At 37.0% G+C, this 24,802-nt stretch overlaps 1 long non-coding RNA gene across 1 annotated transcript in view; it reads right to left on the bottom strand.

Moving 5' to 3' along the window:
- LOC139696767 (uncharacterized) overlaps positions 1-24,802 on the bottom strand; it is a 246,527-nt gene that overhangs the window by 152,439 nt on the left and 69,286 nt on the right. The window contains exon 2 of the long non-coding RNA XR_011702655.1: positions 21,367-21,546. This is a non-coding gene — a long non-coding RNA (uncharacterized lncRNA). The remainder of the gene's footprint in view (positions 1-21,366; positions 21,547-24,802) is intronic.

Here is a 24,802-nt window from a genome sequence, read left to right as displayed (position 1 = left end):
TTCGATTTTCATTAATATTTTAGCGTCACGAACGAAAATTCATTACGCTAAACTCATTACATCATAGACTAAATTAAAGTAAACATTTTCAATGCGCATTGAATTAAAATTTGCGCGAACCAATTAGCTAACACTAAATCGACGGTTATTTTATTTGGATTCCATTTTTTTCAATTCAGATGTGGAATTTAAAATCGATTTTGGCCGCAGAAATTTTATTGAGTAACATCTGTAGGAGAATGAGATGATACCAGTACGAATTGAAAAAAAAATCTTTCCAGTTGAAGCCAAAGAGGATTTGAATCATGGGATTTAACTCAAGGATGTGTGTATATTAAAGATCAGTAACACTATTTTCTCTCAATATTGCACACAAGATTCGAAAGTATAAAAACTTGAAACTCAGAAATACCAAGTTTTCAACTGAACTGATTTCTGTTAAAACAAACTCAATGATCAGCGGAGTAATAACTCGCTTCGTTTTAAGCCATGATAATGAGCGAGCGCTTTGAAACCTTGTCTACTCACCATAGAAAACTCAGTATTGCAAATAGAGTTGAAAAACGAATTTGTGAGATAGTTAGAAGAGATTTAAGGTCAATGTGATTCCGTAAGATTGATTGTATTGAAAAGGAATCACGCTCTTTAAGATACGATGATGTTGAATGAAATAGCATTCAATGGTTTTCAAATCGAATGGGACTCCAAATCGTTCATTGACTGCCTGAACGGGTAAGTGTATATAAACCTTACAAAACTAAACGTACATTTATAAACCTTACAAAACTAAACGTACATTGGTTCTGGTAAAATCCCCGAAAACTATGGCCTTGACCTATCCCTTTACATTTCCTCCCACTCTTCCTTAGGTCTTTCTCACCACGAGAGCTTCGACAGTTAAATAATACCGTTTGGATGGAAATCGGCAAACATTTCATTTCTACGGACCACTCTTCCGAACCAAATCCTCGGACCCTCGGTCCGACCAAAAATCTGGAAAAGGATACATAAATGCCTCGGGTGGTAATATTGTGTGTTTTTTTTTGCGAACGGGGGATCGAGATGGTGCGGGGGCTAACGTACTGGCTTCCCACCCTGAGGGCGCGGGTTCAAATCCCGGCGGTGTTGAATATTTTTCAGAGGTATCTCGATCCCTACTCGAGGTCCTTTGTGGAGGGCACTTTGAGTGAGTACGCCGTCCGTCGGATGGGACGTTAAACTGCGGACCCCTTGGCGCCTTTCGTAAAGAGTAGGCCAATGCCGACGCCGGGTTTCTCTCCACCCTTCATCCTTTCCTGTCCATCCCCTATGGCGCAAATGACCTTAGCTGTCGGTCGCCTCCCCTCAAAACTACTACTACTTTTTTGCGAACACATGCCCCTGCAATTGTAATCGTGGATTCAGTGGTATTCGGCCCGACCTACCAAGCACCCTTACTCCTCACCTCCATCCCTACACCGCCACCAAATCACCTCCTCACCCTCCCCCCCTCTCCTCCCCTCCCCTCTATACACTTCCTCCCTCGCCGCCTCCCCCCCTGTCCTTTTCTCCCCTCTCCGCGCCGACAGCGACAGTGGAAATCAATACGGTCCCGCATATGTCCGAATTTCTTTTTAATCCAATAACTTCTCTTTCAACCCCGAAAGAGGCACAGAGAGATTGTGTGAGAGAGGGAGGGAATTAGAGGGTAAACGAAAGGGATGTGAATAAAAACAACTCACACGCATCCCCGATGAAATACTCATAACTGTTTGCAGGTGTCAATCACTGCCGACAAAATATTCAATCCAAATTTCGGGAGCTTTGTATCGCACGCCATTTGATCCCAGGTTTTGTAAACAATTCTGGCTCAGGATATCAGCTGTAAATGGAAATAATGTAAACTGAAATCCTTATGAATTTTTCATTCAACGTGTATTATGACCAAAATTCTGACGATTTTTTAATAATTTTAACGACCTTACCAAGTGATATAAGTACTAAAAAAAAGTAATGCAAAAATACTAATTTATACGCTTATTTATTACAAATATTAAATAATAATAATGAAAGAATATAGATTATGTATGGGCACTAATTCGTAAAATTCGCATGTCCTGAAATAGCCAAAATCATTTCCTATTATTTTCCTTGGCCATTCATAGAGTGCCACGTATTTCAATACCAATGCATCACGTATATCGTCATAATAATTTGATTACGTGACTGATGATGATGCATTGCCATTGAAATGAATTGCACTCAATGAATCGCTGTGGAAAATAACATTTTCATTATTTCCGAATAGCAATACAAATTCGTTAACCCGACGGAATTTTCTTTTTTATGAATGCGAAGGCTTTCCATTTTCCTACCTTGAAGTGATACATGATTCGGCATTTTTGGGTTTTGACATTTGATTTTCAGGGTGTAGAGAATTGCATATTGCCCATCCCCGAGGGTACATTCAAACCCACAACCATTGGGTTTACGGCCAATTACGCTAACCAACAGGCTAACTGACTCGGATGCTTATCGGACAAATTTAATATGCCCACATTTTTTTCCGAAATTTTTAGAAAATCAGATCGTATTTTCACCTGCAAAGAATTTGCATACACCAGGTCATCAAACATAATCGAATCATATTTCCCTCAAATGCCTTTCAGGATATGCTACGGTGGTACGCGAATGTGCTATTGATTGACATAAGCCTTTATTTTAAATAAAACTAAAGATAAGATCCAAAAATAAGTATTTCCTTTTACGACTCAGGCTTATCAACTTGCGATATAATGTCAGGGCAAAAAAATAATTTATTGAAAAAATGAATTTTCGTTGCATTTCTTTATATTTTTTCTGTCTTTAAGTTGCATTTTTGGTCCTGGTTAAAAATCCGTTGTGTTGTACGAATAAATATGTTTATGTGAATTTTACTTGCATTAGCAAAAAGGTCGTATTTTCAACAGATGCTAGTACGCAAAGTAAAGAATCAGTAAAAATATAAGAGATGATTTTAAGATGTAGCGTAGCAAGGTCCATAAGCTATTTCTATGGTACAGGGATCTTAGAATACTAATATTCTCGACACCTGGTGCTTTAAGTAAAAACATAAACATGGATAAGGGGCTTTAAAAACGCAGATTGTATGATAATACATACAAAAGTTAGTTGGACGGAAAGGAAGACTTAGGGAATGGTTTCAAATATGGCGAATCAATAGAAGAAGAAAACGGGAGAAATACTCAGACAGAAGAACTAGGTGGATGAGGTAATGAGAGGTATTTGAATGATGTATGCAGTAATACATGGGGTTCAAGATCGGAAATATGGAAAAGTACGATTCTTGGAAGACATTGGTCGGGTAGCAGTTAAAAATGGTTGAAGACCCCCTGACTAATATATGAGAATATATAAGAATAAATACAAAACCAATTTGAGCAAACAACGGTTAAATTTGTGAGGTTTACATGAAATACAATTATTGGGAGAAAGCGTTCAAAGCCTTGGTTTAACAGATAGCTAATGCTTCTTTAACGTTAATCACGGATAAAATATTTACTGCATTATATAGTGAAATGGTATCCACCACCCTTTTAATTGTATTTGACGGGAGATACTCCTATAATAGCAGAATGCTTTATGATATGCATAGTCCTTTTGACGCAAAGGACGTTTTACAATAGCAATTCCACGGAAATACTTCTTGATGGTAACATTTAATGGCCTCTTGAAAGTTGCTATAGACAGGGTAAAGCCGAAGTGTATTTAGCGGGTCATGAGAGCGAAACATCTTAAGAGGCGATTACATATTCTTAGGTTGAAAGCCTATAAAAGCCTGTCTCTCAAGACGAAAAGCCTAAAGATTTTTTTATAAAATAAAATTTCCTATGGACAAGTTAAAAATATAGGAATCTTTGATAGGCTGCTTACTTTTACAGATGTGTATGATGGCCATGGGCACATCTTCCTAGCCCTTAGGGAAGATGAATTCTGACAGAAATGCGAGAAAATGGCCACTTTCATGTAATGATTATCTAATCATTCATTTTAAACACATTTCAACTACCGTAAATATACGTTTCACAAAGGAATTCTTTCCATCTTACCAATATTTCTTTGACCTGAATTTATTCACATTCTATAAGGTAGTACTAAAAGATATAAAATTGTTTTCTTCAAATATGAAAGTCTGCTAAAGATCAGTACTGTGCACTAGAATTTGATACATTTATGAATTAATGGAAAAGAGAGTAATAAGGAGGAAATAATGAAAAAAAACTGTGCTTAGAACAAATTTCAAAAGTGGGCGTAAGATCTCGAGCTCCACAATAGAATTAACTTTAAGAATGCACAAAAATGGTTTTAACACACCGCAAAAAGTCCTAATTAATCATATTTTAGAGATAGAGAAAACGATTCGTTTAAATGATAAAACTTTGCAACGTTTATCGATCGATTCAGGTAGTAAGGAAGCATTCTGAAATTACAATTATAATATTTGTAAATATATTATAGTTTATTACGGACAAAGAATTATCCGATGGAGATTTTAATTGGAAATATACCCCATGCCATTGATAATAGTATTATTCAACAAGATATTTTAAGCTATTGAAGCGGTCAGGATAAAAACTGTAGAAACAATCATGTTTCTCACATTTAACGATGTTAGATATGACAATATGCTTGGTTGAAATAATATATAGAGAAAAACTAGCTCCAAAACATTTTAAAATGCAAATTTGTATATTTCACAATTTGCCAAGGAAAATTACAGTTGGCAGACCTTTTAAACCTTCATAGTATCTCCATTCTTAAAATAAAAATCGAAATATAATATTTACCAATCGAAAAAATTTGAAATTTTGATATGTAAGCTCCCTGCAAGCCACCGCTCGGGTGTCTGGCAGGAGGTGAATGAACACTAGACTAATGTCCACCCGAATATGACCCTACCGCGGTCGGACAATGTAATTATGGTCCCTTATCGTTCGCGGACAAAATGACATCTTATATCTGTCTGTTGTAGTCCTAGTCTCTCTAAGTTTATTGACACGATCTCTCCTACCGCAGTGGGATGGGGGTAATAATACATTTTCAACATCATTGCTAAAGAGACATCCTTCTAATTTATACGGGAGTTTTAATTTGTAACTTAACTTTCTCTTCGTGCGTGATTCTCAGCCTAGCTCCTCAAATATTTTTGATATGCTACGAGGTTTAAAATAATGACGATTTAAACATCTGGCTCCTCTACGCTGCACGCGATCCAATTCATCAATTATCCCAACTTCGTGAGTATCCCATATACTTGCAGCATATTCTAAATGAGGCCTAACCAACGACAGATAAGATTTCTATTTGACCTTTTCATCACATTTACCAAGTACTCTCCTAATAAATCCTAATTTTTGTCAGTGTGTTCACATATTCCCCGAATATGTTTCACCCAAGAGAGATCATCAATGAGGGTAACGCCTAGGTATTTAATTGATTCTAAACATTCTATTTCGGTGTTCCCAATACAGTAAGCATTGTAATTGCTCTTTTTTGAAAAATATATGACTATGCACTTTTTTAAGTTTAATTCTAATTGCAAGAAGGTCACACTAGCGTTGTGTAGCATTAAGGTTATCTGACAAAGCAGCTGTGTCCTCAGGATCATAGATATCACTGTGAACCAGTGCATTGTTGTCAGATAAACTTATCTTCTTAGAGACTACGGAGTCAATGACGTTTACGCGAAGCAGGAATAAAGAGGTCCAGTGACACATCCCTGGGGAACACTTGCAGTGACTTCTACTGCATTTGAGCTTACTCCATCTATCACTACTCTTTGAATCTGACCGTTCAAAAAGTCTTTAACAAACCCCGGAGATTTTTATCCATGCCATATACTTCTAGATTTGCGAGTAGTTTACTATCAGGTATTTTTTCGAAGGATTTCTTAAAATCTAGAAAAATCGCGTTCACTGGAACATTGCTCTTTCCCGAACTAATGATATCGTGAACAATAAGCGCAAGTTATGTCTCGCAGGATCAACCCTTTCGGAAACCGTTCCGATTTTTCATGAATAACTTCTGATTGTGGAGGTGTCTCATGATCGAACTAGCAACTCTTAGTGCCATAACCTTGCACGAAATGGATGCAAGGAAAGTTGGTCTGTGTTTTCTCAGTTCCTTTCTGTCTCCGTTTTTAAATATTGGTGTTACGTTAGCCGTTTTCCAATCTATGGAAGCCTTGTGATCTACCAACGACTTCTTAAATATGATTTTGTTTCCGTCATTGAGTGCCATTGTCGCAAGTCAAATATTTCTGTGGTAGCCTCAACTTCTTTTTACGAATTTAAAACAAATTTTCTGGACTCAGATCATCGACAATGGTTAAAGTACAACTTTCCTCCACAGAGCGTAAAAACCCTCACCCCTTCATCAGTGGTACCAATAAGACTAGGGAGCCACATCACACCCTTAGTGATCATGGTGATGGGAAGTCCTGGGGAGGGCAGACTCACTGAACGGGAAGAGATGGGAGGTATATAAAAGGATCGATCGGTAGACCCTTTCCTCTGGGGCTCATTTGAAATTAACGTCTTCGTTATCGTTCCCTCATTAGCCCAATGGGGTTGCGATTGGAATGGGACTTCACGTCAAAGAGTCGGAGAAGCTTGATTCGGATTATCAAGTTCTGTCAAAGACAGTCGAATTCCTCCCACACAATCTTCCGATTGTCCACCTATCTCTTCTGTGAGCGAAGGTAGACACGGATCGGAAATTGATGGCTGTGGATTAATTTATAGGTACCTTTAGACAATGTACGTGTAAGTGAATTTACACGATTTTTACGTTTCGGAAGAAAGCTTGCGAGCAGAAATCACCAAGGGATAAAGGATGTCTTTCCGGGACATAGTTCTCCACATTACTCATTTTGTAGTTTTGGAATTCTCCTGGTCTTCGTCTGGTATGGGACTTCAATCGGGATACTATCTATGATTCTGAATAAGACGTTGCATTAAAAACAATAATATTTCGTTATGTGTTTAGGAACCCCAGTTTAACTTAAATAGATTTCTTGAAAATTTGCAAATTCGTTGTTTTTTTTTTTCAAATGAAATCGAAGTCGTCCTTCAACCTTATGTAGTCATTGCTTCCCATGTTTTGCCATTTACAAGGAAACTAATATTTGGCAGGATTTTCAATTTATTTTTATTTATTACGATGAATAATATATTTTGATTTATTATTATTTATGAGTTTATAGGTGCATACGCATTTAATATTAAATGGGCTGTGTTAACCGCTAAAATAAATGTCGGGTGAACGGAAAGCAGTTCCCATTCATCCAATTATGCGAGAAAATAACCTCCCGAACATGATTTATTCATGAAACATCCACAAATAAAATAAGCCATAAAATAATAAGCACAATATACGCGAGAGTTTTCTTTATAATTCATTTATCATTATTAATATCTCTTGACCTGAAGTTGATTCACCATGATTTTCTCAACATTGAAGTGCGCAGCCGCCGTTACAACTAAGACGTGAACCTACGAACTTCAGAGTTAATTGAAATACTTTAAAATTAGCTCAATTCGGCACTTATGTTAATATTGGATGGCTTTTAAAATTTAGGAAGACAATTTTGTTTCCACAAAAAATAAAATAAGCAAGCGTAATTACCTCTAGGAAAATCCTCGCTTTTTAAACGAGCACCTACTATATGTCCATTTAAATTAAAAAACCTTTTCCCAGGGACAGCCCTGACCCAGCTCAGTTATTCCCTCCCCCTAAACTTCTGTTCACCCTCCCACTGGAAAGGGGTTTAAGGAGTAATCGAGCGGTCGCGTCCAGTGAAAGAGAGGCGAGAGCGAGGGAAGTAGGACGATGGAGTGGAGAGAGAGAGAGAGAGAGAGAGAGAGAGAGAGAGAGGCAGAAAAGCAGGAGCTTCCAGGGATGGCTGGCGAGTGGGGTTAAAGGACCCCTTTTCCTCCACAAGCTTCAACGGCATCCTCGGGACCGGAGTTTAACGTGGAAAAGGACAGAGATGAGTCTGGGATAAATACTTTATGCACCGCAGACTCTCTTCCCATCTGCTCATCCCCATATTCGCGGCGGTTAATCCGCGAACATTTTGAAAGCTTTGGCGACGTAAAGCTTAGTTTACGGTCAGTTCCAAAGTTCACCTCAATCCTCACCGCTTAATAACTTCAACAAATATTTGTTGGCCTAAAGTTTACTTTTTAGTCGATAGCTTTATTTATTTTGGCAATTCATTTGAACTAATGCCCAATTGCCATGAGATAGCGTGCATTTTTCATCACTTATAAATCAATAGAAATTAGAGCCACTTACTTAGTAAACCAAAACCAGATCTCTTATTACCACTGAATCCACAATGTGACGGAGAGAAGCTTTTTAGCTGTCCTGAAAAACATCTTTTTTACATTTTTTTAATCTCATCCCCATGTCACGTTCCCCGACATATCAGAGGCCTATCAATCAATGTATGTCTACCGACAACGAGTAGACATATGCTGGTGTGCGTCATCTGTTAATTACAACGATATATATAAATTTCTCAGTAAATAACCAGTGACCCAAAGAGATCAATCATCTGGTGCGAAATAAATTAATCATGTTAATGTGATTACCGTCTAAATTATTAATAACTAAGCATTCACAACTGGTAATCTTGAAATACGGAGTCATAAACCTAACCCTCTATATTTACCGTTGCTTCGCAAGCTCTGCTTTTCCGGCAATATTTCCGTTTATCATAACTAAAATAAACGCCTCAATATCCTCCTATTTTATGCACGTCACGCCATGAGACAGAATCAAATGACATTACCGTCATTTTATTTATTTCCCTGAAAAGAAACCTGCTCCATGACACCATATCATGGAGTATGTTATCTCTGTAAACCTGTGGTGCTTCGAAATGTTAGTCAAACACATACCAATGAGTTAATTAGGTGAATCTATTACACCCAAGACCATTTACGACCGCTCAAGTTGGGAAATCGTCGATGTTTCTAATTAAACTATCTATTTCTTCGGGGTATTAAGTGCTTCCGATAACTTATCACGTCCGTCACCCCGAAAAATAATATTTCCAGGCCTTTCGTCGGGACTGTTTACTTTACAAGCTGCCAACTTTGTCGATGACAGCGTCGCTCCGGAAAGACCTTTTCACTAAGGGGACACTTGTCGGATCTCGTCGTAGTGTTGACTCCGAACCGTGAACATGCTTTGTTGTTTCAGCATCGGCGGGTCGCTTGCGCCAACTACGGCCACCGGCGCCGGCGACGAGTATCCGTTTCACCGGGATGTTTCATCGGCGAGCCTTGACGGTGATGGAGGCGTTGACGGCCCGTGACGAAGGCAGATAACGCAAACATACTTTTATAACGTCGCTCGGAAGAATACTTGCTTTTGACGACGGCGCTTTTTCCATTACACCCGTCGGGTGTCGCATTCACTTTGATTCGGTTCTCTGACGCGGATAGCGGACACGCGCGGCTTCGAATACGCCCCGGGGGAGAAGGGGGTCATCTCATATTCGATTCTACGTTGGGAGAGAAAAAATAAGCGGCCATAAATGCCTGGAGGAGAGAATACCTATGCATAGAATGGTGACAGTAGGGGGTTAAAGGTAGTGAATGTTGCACATTGTCGGTGAATATCGATTACCAAGAAAAATGAGACGGTAAGAGCGAGAATAATGGATGTTTGAAGTGTAAACAAGAGAACGTGGAGGATCAGTTAATTTTGGAGCATGGCAACGGACGAGACTACCTTGTACTTTAGCTATCCATTAATAAAAGTCACCACAAACAACACAGTATACGTGCTTGAAGTGGAATTCTAGTCGGTGTTCGAGTCCGGAGACCAGGGCACTCGTCGTTCTGCTCTCGCAATAAAGCCGCCAAAACACGGGAGAGAAAGAGACCCACAACTTGTCCAAGTTAACGATGGACGATCTATGTTTTTCTAAGGTTCTGTAACTCTCCCCTGGGTTTTCAAGGTAAAATGACGCGTAATTAAATTCCTGGATCCAAACACCATGTGTTATTAAAATACGCGTAATTGATTGTGCTACTTCATAAAATGAAATTACTTCGGTTAGCTAAAAAGGAGATGGGTAGCTGTGAGGAATTATTGTCTTTCTCTATGAAAAGTCCTCCTAAAAAAACACCCAGGGACATCAAAAAGTGTTTATGACCCCGTATTCCTGTAATATATACTCTTCCACTTCGTTGGTTTATACATGTATGCTTTTGTCCACCAAACGATTTATTACAAAACATTAGGACAATTCAATTGAGAAAGCATCCCTTGATGGCCTTCGTAATATCTACAAATATTCCAACTCGAAATATTAATCCTTATGAGGTTTTAAATTTTTGATATTTTTAGGCATTTTGGTACTGAACAAAAAAGACATTTTTTGTGGTTTTATATATTTTGTTTCTGTGGAAATTTATCTTTAGGAATTGGGATATATCAATTTGATGATTTATCGAAAACAAGATATCTAATAGCAAATCTATTGCAAAAATATTTTTGTTGTCCAGGATTTTTTGAGCTTGGGATATATGTGTATTTGGGATATAGTATGCGTAAAATGAAAAACGAGGCATATTAAAAAAGAAAGTATCGTTTGGTTATAACACAAATTGTATCACAAAAAGTTTTTATCGACGGTTTTGATTTCCTACAAACTTTACACACAATTATAAATAGTCGCCGTTCACTAATAAGCACTTTTCTGAGCCAGTTTAAAACTCAGGTCTTGAGTACCTCGTCGTCTTCAAACTGATATCCACAAAGCCACTGTTTCAATTGAAAGAGGCAGAAATAGTTACTAGGTGCAATGTCAAATCATCTCTACTCTTTGTGTTGATCAGTAAACGCTGTCGGTGCCCACCTAGTACACAACTTGTGATATCCGAGCTTTTCCGCAAAATTCATGGCAGTATCGGTTCGCACAACAAAAAGAAATTCGTCAGCCAGAGCACTTATTGTCAATATTTGATCTGATCGTAGATCTTGGTCCAATTTTTGAACGATTTCATTGGTCTAGATAGTATACCTGCCACTTCGCTTTTCACCATGCATATTTGTGTCACTATTTTTGAAGTCTTGACACCGTTTTCTGGCTTTTTCTTCACTCATTACTGAAAGGTCCACTAACTAGACACGACACTCGAGGAATTTAGTCAGCTGATGACCCTTTTTCACACAAAAATCGAAATACAGCCCTCACTTCGCAACTGGTGGGGGCAACAACTAACAACTTTCGCGGACATTGTCATCCGCATTCATCGCCGGGCGAACGACCACTGAAGTAAAACAGCATATATTTAAGAATGATTTACAAAATAGGAAATGATAGGAATTACGGTGTTAGGGTTCATGAAGTGTTTTTAGTTAGAACACGGGACGGAAATGTAACGGAAATAAATATGGAAATGATATTTCAGGGTTACTCCCTTCCTTATTTCCTATTGGAGCCAAGGTATCCCTCTATAATTGTTTCCCACCCTTGCATAGTGGTAAACTTCATCAGAATGATCTGTTTTACGATATTTCGAATCATTCATGATCTACAGGCCATGCCAAATGTAAACCCATGATAATACCTCTCTCAGAGCTTGTGGACAACATTTTTTAGTAAAGCATTATATCAGACACCTGCAGCATAAGAAAAGTGACAATAAGAATGAATTCGTTACGAATTGTACATAATCTCTATTATAGGAAACATACAGAGTCACAAAAAAATATATGCCCTTGAAAAATATATGCTGAGAGTTTTTAATAATTTTTGTTGGTGTAATTTCTGAAACAAATTTCATATTGCAATCCGTAATAACAATGAACAGCTATTTTTTACAAATATACTAGGTTCGTTGTTTAGAATATATTTTTCGTATTCTATCTTTTCCCTCCAGTTAACATCAAGCATCTCCGTCTGTATCTACTGCTAAAGTTAAAAGTTTTACGGGCAGCATCTAAAAAATAGTCATTCTGCCGTATCGACCTTCTTAATAGTTTTCACTGAATTACCTCTTTATAAATACAGCATTCAATCTGGAAAGACGTTTCCTTTGAGGCAATACCTATGCACGCATCTTTTGTTTTCTCATTGGTTTCTTCTAAAATATTTGGATAATATGATTACTTAAAAATCTTCTTTACCTGAGTAGAATTATAATGTCATGGTTTTTTTGTTCTTAAGGAGGAGCCAGAAATAAATAATATGTCAAACAAAAACATGTGTATGGCTTAAAGTCTTTAATTTGTAGAATTCTCCAGTTGTTTTGCTCTCCAGTAACCCCATAGAGGGCAGAATACCGCAGATAATTCAACAGAAATGGTCAATTTTCATCTGTACTTTTGAGGTAATTTAATGTGATGGTTGCTGTTGAAATAAAGGTGGTTTTATGCTAGGGATCCTTTCCAAATAGATATTTGCATTAATTTATATGGAAATAGCAACGAGTTTCTTTGACTTTATTCAATAAGCGTTACGTTTCCCGAGAAAATTCTTTTATTAATTGATTTTTCCGGCACGCCATAACCGGCCACGCAAGTCCTGTAGATTACGACGCGACAATTTCAGAGGGTAAAACTCATACGCCTTGATCAGGATCACGGTCAAGGCGAACGATTTTTACACTTTGCAATTGTTGCCATTTAAAATATATTAGTGGATGACTCCGTCAAAAAGTTACTGTCGCGGCATCTCCCGCAGTTTTATGTAAGTTCGGATTCAATATATTCAACGCTACTGATTTGGATTCAAGGGAAATATATTTCCAACCAGTTTTATCAATTACTATCCAGTTTCAGGTCATAACAGTATACGTATTGATATTTTGTCTCCAAAAAGTGGTCAAAACAAAACAAGTAGAGGGAAGAATGAGGTTTTACTTCAGAGAATTGTTGACTGAAGTAAGAACCATGTGGAGAACGCTTTCAAGAAGGAGTGCCTGAGTTTGCCGGCGATCTTAAATGAAGAAGAGATTGAAGAGAATAGGAGTTACAGCGAAAAGCCAAGAAGTTATAACGATAGGCAATTAAGGGAAGTGTATCAGCTGTAAGAGACTGTAAAGCAATGAATATATTGGCAGGTAACGAGATAGTTTTGGAGGCTTCTACAACCATTCCACGATTTGATGAACTATGAAGATGATACTCACGATACTACTAAATTTTGAAGTTATTCTTTCAAAGTTATTTTACAAAGGTACAAAGACACAAATTCATCAAATTGTCTTGCAACCGAATATAAGTATAATCATGCCCCATAAAATATAGTTATTAATTACTTATATAATGCTATTATGCTATTAATCGAAGAAATCATAAAGTGACCTAATCTCAATTGAATATTTATATGTTTCATACCAGCTATATCCTCTTCCATTCTCCTTCACACGCCATTCTCGATCAAAGACGATATATTCATTGGACGCTTAGAATTTAAGTGGCCTCGGTGAACCAATCTCTTTGCATAGGCCTAGCTAGAGTAGCTATCGATTCGACGCTACCTCCAACGCGATGTAGGAGAAGCATTAAGCATTCATCCGACTTCCATCTCGTCGCTATACGGTCCCAGGGCCCTTAATGTAAGGGGTAAGAATCCGGGGAAGGGCTACCATGAAATTTCCATTTTGAGTCATCTCATATGCAGGCTCTTGAAAGAGGTATTTAATTTTTTAAGATTTCTTGGAATCCACCCGTGAATAATTCCTCAGAAGCTGAAATAATCAAAGGCAAGTTGGAGGTAACAAGCAATATTAAGGTCTTGAATAACAACGGAAAGCACTTTCAGAGTTGACGAAAGAAGAAATTAAGTAGTGTCCAGTTCTTTTCTGGTCCCATGTCCCCATCCCCTGCTGTGAATATTTCGATGCCCACCGAATTAGTGACAGAATGAAATGTGCAGTGTATTATTTTATCAGACAAATAACCACAGTTATTATGCAATACAGAGGTATAAATAAAACGCTTAAAGGTAGCTCTATTTACCTCATCCCTATGGTAAAATAATGTACGCTTATTTTACACTAAATCAATCTAATATTCATCAATCTCAATAACAATCACCATATAGTGATTAGTGTACACATGTTATATATAGTTTCCGTGAAACAAGTACAATTTTTATTTTACTCATTTATATATATATATATATATATATATATATATATATGAGTAAAATAAACCTACCTCCGCCGCGGAACCCCACCCTCTTTCAATTTGCACGACATACTTCCCGGGCTTAGAATCTATACGATCAATCCTAAAAGACCTCTACCCTATCCTAAAAAATCATAATGCCACCGCCAACCTTTTTCCCAAATTTCTCTCTGTTACTTTCAAACGCCCCGCCAACCTATCCGATCTCCTCAAACCAACCAATCCACTCCTTAAATCCCCAACCCGTCCCAAAACCACTCCCACGCCATGCAATAAACCCAGATGCAAAACATGCCCTATTTGCACATCTAGCAATGTAGTGTACCTTCTGAAGTGCCAAATTTGCCTTGCCTATTATATTGGGCAGTGCACCACACCCCTCAATATCAGAATCAACAACCACCGAGCCTCATGCAAAAACTCTTCCCTAATTGATATGCTCCCTATCCCCAAACACGCCTCCGAACACAACACTCCCTTTGATAAATTCTATAGTGTATCCATCATAGCATTCCTCCCACCCTCTGATCCTCCACTGAAACTGAAAACATTAGAGCAATCCTTCATCTGGCTCTTGGAGTCCTGGAATTGGCCAGGAATCAATATTAGGCATTAATTACCCTGCTCCAATTATATTTTCATCCCCCTTCCGCCCCCATCACCTTCTACATTTCCCCCACCCTTCTAACGCTGCCCCTCCAAACCCGTCCCTTCGGAATTCTCTCCCCACCTTCCCCTTCCATCCATCGCTCCAGCCTTCGTATTCCCTTCAGTTCTGTCCCTCTCTTCCTTGATAAAGGTGGTCACGACCACCGAAAATTCGAAAAATAGTGAGTCTCTTTTTTGTGTGTTTCCGTGTTTTTGTCTGTGTCCACTAGTGCTAAGTGTTATACATTATTATTCACGTCCGTGAGGCTTTCAAAAAGTGTTATATATATATATATATATATATATATATATATATATATATATATATATATCGGGGAAGGCGGAATCGAACGGATCACAAGAGTAAAATTATTTCCTTGACCGGTACTCAAACACCGGAACTTTCCACTTGCCGGGCGGATGCTCTTAACCACTTGAGCTATCGAGGAAACGTAATTTACCCTGAGATCCGTGGGTCTAATATGTCGCCTAGCGCCCCGATTCTTTCGGAATTTTTTGGCGGGTGGTGAAGGGCATCCGCCCGGCAAGTGGAAAGATCCGGTTTTCGAGTCCCGGTCAAGGAAATAATTTTACTCTTGTAATCCGTTCTATTCCGCCTTCCCCACCTCTATTGTGTTCGTCCTTTATGTGTGTTCCTATCCGTTTTCCTTATATCTATTTGCATGTGAATGAAACCCAACTTACTAAGAAGTTAAATTCAATGAGTTCACCAAAAAATCATTTATTAAATTAAACAAAAATGTAAATAAGAAATTCAATTTTATATTTAAATAGAAGATACTGAAGTGATTACAAAGAGCCGAGAGTTGATTACAGGCATCTCAAAACGAAGATGCATGGAAAAAAGACTTATGAACATTAAACATTTATTTTATTTAACGACTTAATTGGGCGACCATTGAGACTAATAGTCCCTTCTTCCACCTTACCCTTAGACACGATATTGAAGACAATTATATACACCCAAGGCTTAGGTAGAGGAAAATCCACCTAGGAGGGAATCAAACCCGCGATCTCTGGGTTGGCAGACGAGAACGTAACTCCGCCGCCATTGGGGCTGGCTCTAAAATAGTGCAGTTCTGCATGGTTTGGAAATATAGTCGTTCAGGCAAGAAAATAATAGTAAATTAGGCAAAGAGTTTTGACATGTTGGTGTGGAGAAACACGAAAAAAATAAAATGGACCGAAATAATACCAAAGTCCTATGAATGGTATGGGAAGAGACACGACTCCTGGAAGAGATTCGAAGAAGGCAGTGAATATATGATATTGAAAGGCAATGGAATATTACAGACTATTCTATAAGGGAGTAAACACAGAGTGCGAGGTGGGATTTGAAATGCATTTGGGATGGAATTAAATGAGATGGAATGCATGTAATGTAAAGATAGAATTATTTTAATATATATTATGGAGCTTAAAAGGATATGTTGTTAGTTTAGCTAGGGAATAATAATGCAGCATGCAGTGCTAGGATCAATTCATCTACCCTACCGTTAATGACAATAAGTGAAAGAAGCAATAGATAATTTTAGGGAAATAAAAGGAAGAGCGGGTCTATTGACAACGTGTCTTTTAATGGGCGCGTAATAAATGTAAAGGAGATGGAGGGAAAGACGAGAGATCTTGTTCTATTGGTACTTTTTACACTTCAAGGGCGAATACATTCTGTCTATCCTAAGGTTGTATCGTAATTCATGTGTATGACTCACCTTACCGAAATAATTCATTACCTTGATAAAACGGTGAAATACAGTGCAGTAAAAAACAATATCCTAGATAATTGGTACAAAACACACAAATAAATGCGATATAAGGAAAGTAGAATCGCCAGCTGAAAAGGAATTAATTAGTAGAATTCTCCAGACTGTAATTATCTAACCAGAAAGAAAATTTTGCAAAACGAAGCAAAGTATAGGTAAGGAATGTTTAATTAAAATGTCAACTGAATTATTTTTCACATTTCAATGGCATTATTATTATTGTTCACCCATATTTTTAAACAATTTATTTATTTTTTAATTATCAACTCACTGAAGCCTAGAAATAAGAATGCATTAACTATACGTTCCGGCTAATGATAACTAACGCCATTGTGCATTAGAATGGGATGCAAAACATTTCTATCTCAGTAACATAGCCTTTAATAACATTCCCATTCAAATCATCAATTAATTATTTCAGGCTTTTCACCGGGCTATGTCAAATAAAATGAGTACGTGCGGGAATTCCACCGTGGGAAAGATGCTAATTAAATACCACCACGCAAACGAACAACAGCTTCAAGGGAACCAAAAAAAAGAGTTAAATTACATTGCAAGGAATGACCTAATAACCTCCATTTATACGTAATCGCATACGAGGTTTATATAAATTACATTTATCATTCATCTTACTCTGAGCGGACGAGAAACCAAGTCGATGAGGGAAGGGCGTCTTAAACAATCCGGAACTCATTAAAAGAGGCGTGATTAATGAGTCTACTTGACTTTAAAAACTTTCAAAGTCATCAATCTGGGGAGGGTGTCGCCTTCCGAAGTGGAAGCCAACACATCTTGGCGGCACTGATGACGATGCAAAAGGACTTAGCGTGGTACGAGAGTGCTGCAACCTAGGAGGAGGACAACATACCATCCTACTTGCCCCCACCCTCTCCTCTTTTGATCCCCTTAAAAAATGGCAATCTGCAACCACCGATGCAGCATGGGCAAGAGGAGATACCGAGTTTCGAATATCGAATTTCGATGGAATAATCGTTTTCCTCATTAATTTTGGCAGGAGCGACCATAAATGTGAGCGCAATGCTCTTTTATTTTTTTTTTACCAGAATTCACTTAAAAAAGGGGGGGATTCCAAAACGAAGAAATCCTTAAGCCAGAATTGTTTTTTTTTTAGATTAGCCCTTCCAGAGGTTCGAAGTTGATTTTTCGCAAATGTGTTTCATTACTTTGATTCTGGAAGACAACAGGAAAGGACACAAAATTGAATAGAGATTCAGCTAATGAATCGATGATATGGAAAAGAGGGTATTATAATTCTGACCTTTGGGAGCAATGAATCATCTTTAAAGGACAAGCTGGAATTCTTGAGCAGATTACAGAGGAGATAAATAAAACTGAATACACGCTGTTGATGCCGGAATCTCGTGTTACGGTTTTGATACTACCATTATATTCATTACGTTGAGTAATTCTTTGCTACATATATATATATATATATATATATATATATATATATATATATATATATATATATATATATTTAAAATCTGAATGGATGCTCGAATTAAGAATATATGGTGACGAGTGAGTATTATATTGCCTATTCTTTCTATTTTAATAGCTTTCTCGATAGTTATTTAATCAGACGGGAAATATTCTGCTCGAATATTTAATCTTCATTCAAATTTCTTCATTAACCTCCGTTAAAATTTGAATAAATAATATAACGCGAACATTCTGAATTTATGTAACGAACTATTTAAATACTTCGAGTTCACAATAATGAGCTTAATATTATATAAGTATAATTAATTTTTAAAATGACTTCGTGTTTACGCATTCTAAACAAGACGCGAGTCCATTATAAATGAATAAAGTTTTTAATAGAAATTAGAACTTAGGGTATTTCGGAGAATGCCAATAAATATCGGGTTAAATATAGGAGAAGTTGAAAATAAAAATTTTAATTTGAAGCAACTTTTCGTCGATATCCTCTAATTGGCTGGTGATGATATCGAGGCATACGTATAATGAGAACGAATATTTGCTCATAAAATGCGACAGTTAAATTTTTCCTTCAAAAAGTAATTTGTAAAAGACATTTGTGACAGTATTCCAAGTTTTGAGTTTAGAATTGCCATATTGCATGATAAAATACATTGAACATTTTTCATTTATCAATCACGTCTCTCGCTTGATATTTACTTTATATATATTCATATATATGAATATATATATATGAATATATATATATATATATATATATATATATATATATATATTCATATATATATTCACACATAGAAATATTGTGAACTTTGTAAGCTGGTAAAACTATTTTGATATCGTGACCTTTATTTGGCTCTTAGAAAACAACTCTTTGACTATTCAATCCAGAAATAAAATTTTGGCGTAACTAATTTACACTGTAATGTCTGAAAATATTTTTTCAGGACCTTAGCTTGCTGAAACTTGGTTCCTTTTACGGTAATGAGACCAGGAGGTCCAACGGAATCCCAAATGAAACTCACATCTAGATCTCTGCTCCGAGTTTTAGTACATAGCTTGTTCCAGTATGCGCATAGACATTTCCTCAATTCTTTTTCTTCAATCCGGAAACCACGCCCTAGAAAAACTGAGAATGTTCAAGAAAATCTTGTTGTGTTCATCTCAGGATATATTTAAAGGAGAACGGGGATGACTGAGAGAGTGGTTTTGAATGAATCTTGAGGAGAGGGAAATGTTTTGGCAGCAGGGTGGGAGTCGAGGGGGTGGACAAGAAGATGAGAAACCTCAGACAAAAGGTTTCTCTTGCTTCAAATGCCTTTCATCGGGAGCCCTTGGGCGCTGCCTCAAATGCGAAGCGGAAGCACGCGGGGGCTCGAGGGCGGGAGGGGGGGGGAGAAAGGGGTTTTTAGGGAGAAGGTCCTACCCTTATTTCCTCCGCTCAAATCGCTCACTTCTTATTCATCAGACAACATCTCGAGCTTCCAAAATCTTTTATGTAAAACGACATCTCTCATGTGAAACTCATTTCTAAGAGCACGCATCCACGTCAGCCAAACTCCTGGGAATTATAAATATAATGAAAAGTTACAATGTTTGAATCAGCCACAGTCAATCAGAGAGGACTCTTTCCAATCGTAATTCTCTGAGAAGAGATTACAAAAAAAACAATACAAACTTGTGTGGAAATTCCGAAGCATTCGAACTAAATCCCTGCTCTCAGTTTTCAATAAAACTACTAATCCGGGGAAGATTCAAATTTAAATGGCGACGCATTTCGAAGTTACGCGTCTTCGTTATTAGATACTCCTTTAAGCGGGATGATATCCAACACTCAAAATAAAAACATAATATGGGACGCCAGCCAAGAGTTTGACTTAATGTAATGACCACTTAAAACTCATACTCAAATGATATTATTCAACAAAGGTTAGATTTTACATATTTTTTCGCTTTACGTTCCCTATGTTTCCTCTAAAATGTAAGACATCATTAAATATGTATGCCTTGTAGGTATTACTATCTATATATTATTATGGATACACATATGTATGTATATAAATGTGGATTAATACTTACATACGAAGAGGAAACACATTTTAATCTTCCAACAGTTTTTCCGCCTCTTAAAATGGTTCATCTGATTACTTAGTTCAATAAATATTTTTTATTTGAAGATAAAATTTGAGGAGCAGTAAATGAATGCAAATGATTACTTGGGTTCTTGATCGAGGCTCGATGTATATCCACGAATGTAATAGAATCCTTTCCCTTAGATAACGAGTAGATCTAAAAAAGGACTGTACGGAGGAAAAATACAGACGGGGATTTAGAAAATTGCCGTTTCGTTTAGAAATAAACGGAAGCCAACCATTTCCACCTTTGTTCCAGTTTCGTTTTCCTGCCTCGTCATCATCCAATCCACGTTTCACCGACTCTAATGGACATTTCCTTGATTGCCAGCCATTTTGATCGGTCTTCAACCCTTCCAATCAAACCAAAAATGGTAGGATGTTTTACTATATTGACTATTCTTCATACTCCATAAACTGAACTAGGAATTAGGAATGATATCATCCTATTGTCAAAACAATTTTATCATACAAATAACAAACTGATGGTGTACATAATTGTTAGTTTCAGGCTCTCGTGTAATATCGTAAATTATTAAGTCATTATTACCACCATTTTGAATTTGTAACCTCATTCTTTCAAGGCCAGAGGATAAGCGTAAATTGGTCGGGGAAAATAATTAGGGCAGAGAGAAAGACAAACGTTTAACTTTTGAATTTGGTGAGCAAAAAGTGGAAGTTCTTGGGGTTTATTTGAAAAAGGCAGAGAAAGTGGATGGAGGGAATGTTGAGCAGTAGTGGGGCGCTTGAAGGCGGCGATAAGGGGTAAGCTGGGTAAGGGAAAGAAAAGAGTAGCCTTTTTAATCAGCGTGGAGACAAGTTGGAGGTAGTAAGAAATGAGATAAGAAATTTTTTGAGGCAAAGAATACATTTCCTCATGATACGTGAATAAAAATCTTTATAAACCGTCCAAAACATACCTTTTTATAGGAAGAATATCTTAAATAAATAACCAAAATTTAATGAAATTTACATGGGAAATACACGGGGTTATGTTTGACGAGCTGTTACGGAGGTATGAAAAATTTAAAAAAACTGAAAATGGATCTTCACGTTCCGTAATCCTATTTTTAGTCTTACTACTTACGGAGATAACCCATATTGTGCACTTATAATTAACTTAGATTTTGAAGGTGGCTTACCTTGGAAATTAATGGCGTCGGTCTCCATCCATGGCCATCTCTTGGTGCTTTGAAGTAGGCCGATAGACGATAAATATTTATCTTGAGGTCTTTTTTTTCGATGTCTTGTGCGTTGATTGTGCGTGAGTAAAATGATCCTGTGTTCTACATGTCTACTGCGCGATCTAGTATTCCTATAACCTGATAAGAAAAGAAAGAACACGCCATTAGCTTTCCAAGTTTTCATAAGCCAATACATACATTTTTACTTTTATAAAATGAACACAGTTAAAAAAACCGGCAATTTTTCTCCATTTTTACTTGTGCCTGAATTTCGCACTATATTGGGGACAAGATTTTCAAGAAAGGGTTGCTAATATAAAGAGGGTAATAATGTTAGATAAATTTAGTCTGCCTCCTCAAGTTTAGACATTTACAGTATGTTGAACTAATTTAAAGGTTATTAAACGTTATGATATCATTTATATAAAAAATGTAAAATATGGAATGGGTACGGCTCATTTTATTAGAATTATTATTATATAAATCTCGTTACAACGAGGCAAGTTTCCTGGTGGCAATGGTCATTCTTACAATGTACATACAATGTGTGATCAAATAAAGATTGGACCGATTTTATCCTGCGCAAACCACTCGACGGATCGAAACGAGACACAGTGAGTCATCTAGCGACACATATGCCGACTAAAACGAGAGGTGTTGCGTTTGTTTACGTCGAGTCATTACGCAGCAGCAGTGGTACGTGTCTTAACCGGTTCGTCGCCGCTTGCAACGGCAACAATGAAGGAACTAGAGGAACAGCGTGTGTGCGTGAAAGTTTTTTTCAAACTTGGCAAAAGTGCTACGGAGATATTTGGAATGATTCAGCAAGCCTTTGTTAATGAAGCTATGAGCCGAAGCCAGTGTTCTGAGTGGTAAAGTCCTACAAATACATACACAAGAGAAACATATATGAGACGAAATACTCTTGTCTACAACGACACTAAAAGATTACCAGCCGCACCTTTACCATCACACATGGGCTTGATTCACACCATACCTACAACGCTCCGTTCATCGCCGCACTCCACCCATAACCACGCACTCTGCTCTTTCATATACCGTTTAAAATCACACACCGTTAACACATCATTCACTCTTACAATGCAACTTCTCACGTCGCCCACATCACGTAAAAATAATATTCTAAAAAGTAAAATAGTAGAACAATCACTGATCGATGACGTTTATCACCCAGTGGCTGCTTGACACTTATTCTTAAAACTACTAAAATTAAATGGAAAGGGCTCAAACAAACCTCCAGGCAGCTGGCTCAACTCAACAATAGTTCTGTTTTAAAAAGAGTATTTGTAACTTTTTTTCGTTCTTTTTTTATTTTAAAACTGTGGTCGTTTTTTCCCTTAAAGTTTGGTTTTTCTATATTTTTCCATAAATCTTCCCACGCTTCATCATTTTTAACAATTCCATACATCAAGCCTAACATACTCCTTTTTCTTCTATTTTTCAAACTCTTCCATTTCAGTGTATCCAACATTTCCGTAACACTATCTCTTCTTTTTACCTTCACAGTACAAATCTTGCTGCCTTTCTTTGAACCTTTTCTATCTTTTTAATATCTCCCTCCTCATGTGGATATGTATGCTTTTCTTTTATGGCTATGCTACTTCCTTTTAAATTTTTCATTGCCCAATGAAGTACTTTAAATGCCTTCCCTGTCATATTATCTATTTGGTCTCCCCTCCCAGGATCTCTATTAAACGCCTAAATATTTGCAATAACTGCAACATGGGATTCTGTCTCCAAAGAGGGTGAACTGGTATATATCATTTTGTGCATTCTTTTTATTTGAAAAATTTATATACTTTTACTCACATTAATGCCCGTATTATCATTTGTAACCCAGTCACTAAGGCGATCGATTCCATTTTGAAGTATTACGAGGTCGTTTACATGCTCTATCCGTCTGCATATAATGCAATCATCTGCAAAGAGTCTTACTCGGGAATGTAAATTATTTTAAAGATAGTTTACGTAAATTAGGAACAGTAGAGGCACTAGAACACTGCCTTGTGGAACACCTGCTATAACGTTTGCCTCTTTTGAAAATGCATCCCATATTTTTACCTTTTGAATTCTGCCTCTAAGAAAATATTTTATCCATTGCTTTACCCTCAAATCCAATGGTAACCATTACAACTTTCACAATAATCTATCGTGAGGCACTCAGACGGAAGCTGCCGAAAAATCAACGATTACCGCATCAACATCCTTTCCTTCGTATATTGCGTCGTCAATATATTGGATTAATCCCAAAAGTCGCGTTTCACGCAAGTATCCCGTTTCAAACCCATGTTTGTGTTTGAATAGCTATCTATCAATGCACACCATTCCCTAACGTTGTCAGGAATTCTTTTTTCAATTATTTTTCAAATAACTGATGTTATGCTTACCGGTCTATAATTCTTGGCTATTTTTCATCCCCTTTCTTGAACATTGGTGTAATGTTTGCTTTTTCCAATCATTAAGCATTGCATTATTGTTTGAAGTTTCTTTGAATAGATGACTAAGGTGCAAAGCTATTGCAGTATCACCCAGTTTTAGAATGTCAATTGATATATTGTCCGTTCCCACTGACTTATTTTTCCGCATCTTCCTCATTTCTTTAAAAAATACAAGTCCTTCACGATAATGATAGGAACAGAAAAAAATCCGAAAAGGAAAGATATTTAATTGATTGAAGTTAAAACGCAGGTGTTCTTTAACTGATTTCGCTAATGAAATAAATAATTAAATTTTTTTATTCTCTGTAAACTTTAAGGAAGTGGTTACCGATCTTTTTTGGAATGTTTCTAGAATTATTATGTACATGGCCCCATGCCTTATCAGTCATTAGAAACCAAATGGCAATGGCTCAGGTCAATCAAAAACATACAGGAAATACCTGATTAAAATACTTCTTTCTATGACATTCTGTTGAAAACTAAATATTGCAGAAAATAAATCCCTTCGGATTATGAATATTACATAAAAGTAATGTGCCACAAAACATTGTCTCAACTATTCAAGCTTTATAGCAAATGAAATAAATATATATCTATTAATTTTCGATTATAAATTGATATCACTATGATAGGAAATACATGATGTTAATAAAATTTCCTGCTCAATTACATTTTGTCACCACTTTGCAATTATTCATCAAGTATTAACGTACTGCACGTGAATTTGGATCCATTTGATATACTCGTACAAACACTCGTCATTGTATGTCCTTCTAAAAGCTGGAAGTTTGTAGATTTGTACTATTACTCAATGTTTTAATGAATGGCCTTGTATCATAATGAAATATTAAATAGCATTCAGCAGTTAGCCATCATTATCACCTAGCACAATATCCTTGTGCACAATTATTTGCAGGCGAATATATTAATTCCCT

The sequence above is a fragment of the Hetaerina americana genome, unplaced genomic scaffold, assembly GCF_022747635.1.
Source record: "Hetaerina americana unplaced genomic scaffold, ioHetAmer1.1.p SCAF_7, whole genome shotgun sequence".
Taxonomy (NCBI): Eukaryota; Metazoa; Arthropoda; class Insecta; order Odonata; family Calopterygidae; genus Hetaerina; species Hetaerina americana.
The sequence above is the reverse complement of the archived record's forward strand: the minus strand, read 5'-3'. Positions and strand labels throughout refer to the sequence as shown.